Source organism: Hipposideros armiger, unplaced genomic scaffold (genome assembly GCF_001890085.2).
Source record: "Hipposideros armiger isolate ML-2016 unplaced genomic scaffold, ASM189008v1 scaffold_977, whole genome shotgun sequence".
Classification (NCBI taxonomy): Eukaryota; Metazoa; Chordata; class Mammalia; order Chiroptera; family Hipposideridae; genus Hipposideros; species Hipposideros armiger.
Genome location: NW_017732327.1, coordinates 257,104 through 259,888, shown reverse-complemented (window position 1 = coordinate 259,888; position 2,785 = coordinate 257,104).

Genomic DNA, 2,785 nt, shown 5'->3' with positions numbered 1-2,785 from the left:
ACATATTGTAGAAAAACCAAAACACCCAAGATATAAAGAAGATCTTTAAAACCAACATAAACACCCATGAGGAAAACTGCTGGATTCCCCATAGAATTTACATTTCAATGCATTGTTGTGCTTACAGGGAAACAAGTACATTTCTAAGCATCCCTTGAATAAGTAACCAAATAAAAGTACAAAAAATGACCTGAGAAAGCACCAAAGAACAGTGAACTCCCTTCAAGACATAAAAGGGAAAGGTAGAGCTAGCCTGAGACAAATGTTGACATCAACATTGTTTTCTAGAGACAAAGCCTGAAGAAGCTAATCTTGGGAATGTGGTATTATGCTAATAATCCTGGGTGCAGTTCTTCAAGCAGCAATAATTTCTGATACTTTCTGGAGAAAAAGCTGATCCTAGAATACCCAAAGACTGAGATTAAATAAGGCAAGATACTGCGAGTGAGACAGCAGAAACTACAAGCATTTATTGTAATTTAGATGCTTAAGGGCTTCAGATATTGGGATGATCACAAATGGAATGTAAAATGACTGTATATACAATGTTTAAGCAAATAATTGGTGAAATTGCAAAATCAGTAAACTACAAAATATTATCAAGAATGAACAGACATTTCACCTAGCATAATGTTCTCTAGAAACTAATCTTCATAGTAATAAGGTAAAAGAAAAGAAAAAGAATGAACAGACACACAATTCCATTCCAGCCATGATGCATAACACAGACTGGAATTTTCCTAACATTATCAGCATCTAGAAAACTTGGAAAACATATGAGCTCAACGGTTTCAAATGTAGGAGAATAGGCAACATAGACTTGTAGTCCTAGGGAAAAGGAGACAAAGTAAGCCCTATGATCTGCCTGGAAGCATGTTTTAAGCTGTGGTGCAGAAGAACAGTCCTAGCATGACCTCACTGAGTTGCAGAGACAGAAATCAGAGTAAGAGAAGGCTGAGGTACCTGGAGTGTAGAATGTGTAAAGCAGATTACCAAACAGAAGGAAGGTACCTGAAAGAACAGCTCCGGAAACATGCAGAGGGATCCCCCTAACTATGTTGCTAAATACTAAATTGCACTTGGCTGAGGGAAACTCAATAAACTGGGAGTTTTAAGATAAATGATTCCTGAAGCTCAAACATGGCTAGGAAATGTCTGCTTCCCAATCAGCCAGTACACATTCAGTAGAGACATCAGAGAGGTTATGCCTTAGTGCTGGGGCTAAAGTAATCCTTAGGTAAAGAATCCTCTAAGTCCACCTGAAAAAGCTTAAAAGCAAACCTCTAAAGCAACAAGCTTGACCCTAACCCTAACCTGGAAAAAAATGCAGCTAGAAAAAAATGAGGCATTTCTTACTGAGAAATCCAAATAAGAATATTATTACATTTCTCATCTGACACATTATAATCCAGAAAACAATGAAACTATATTTCTATATGTATGTGGTAAAACATAATAAACATTAATTTTAATAAATTAAAATCTCGGTAGAACTTTTGTGAAGATTGAAAAGCCAGTTAGAATAGCTATCATTAACAAGATAAATATATTATAACAAGTGTCGGAGAGGCTGTGGAGAAAAAGGAACCCTCAAACACTGTTGGTGGGAATGCAGATTGGTGCAGCTGCTATGGAAGGCAGTATGGAGGTTCCTCAAAAAATTAAGGATAGGGCTGGCCAGGTGGCTAAGTTGGCTAGAGCACGAGCTCTGAGCAACAGAGTCGCCAGTTCGATTCCCACATGGGTCAGTGAGCTGTGCCTGAGCTGAGCTTCTGCTGAGCTGCCAGTGGGCTGCTGGATGGCTCAGCTGGTGAGAGCACGTGCTCTTAACAACAAAGTTGCTGGTTTGACTCATGCATGGGGTGGTGGGCTGAGAACCCCCCAAAAAACTAGATTGAAAACAGTGATTGGACTTGGAGCTGATGGGTCCTGGAAAAACACAATGTTCCCTTACCCAGTTCCCCAACACTGTTCCCTTACCCAATTCCCCAATAAAATCTTGAAAAAAAAATCTCTTTACTTTCATGACATAAAAATCCCTTCAAAATGTATGCTATTAAAATGGCTAAATTTGGGGGGAAAAATAAGAATAGAATTACCATACAACCCAGCAATGTTTCTCCTGGATATATACCCAAAATATATGAAAACATTTATCCATAAAGATATAGGTATGTGCTCCAAAGTTCATTGCAGCTTTATTTATGGTGACCAAGACATGGAAACACCGAAGTGTCTCTTGATAGATGATTGGATAAAGAAGATGTGGTTTATTAGGTTGTTGGAAAAGTCATGAAGTATTTTTCTGTTTTTTTTTGTTGCAAAAATGCGTCATGGCTTTTCTGACAACCCAATATATACACAATGGAATATTATTCTGCCATAAGAAAAGATGAAATAGTGACATTTGTAACAAAATGGATGGATCCTGAGATTATTATGTTAAGCAAAATAAGTCAGACAGAAAAAGTCGAGAACCATATGATTTCACTGATATGTGGGATATAAAACTGAAAACAACAAAGGAACAAGACAAACAAATGAAGAAGCAAAAACTCATAGACACAGACAAAAGTTTAGTGGTTACCAGAGGGTAAGAGGAGAGGGAAGTGGTAGATGAAGGTAAACAGGGTCAAATATATGGTGATGGAAGGAGAACTGACTCTGGGTGGTGAACACACAATGTGATATATAGATGATGTATTACAGAATTGAGTACTTGAAACCTATGTGATTTTACTAACTATTGTCACCCCAATAAATTTTAATTAAAAAGAAAAAGAAA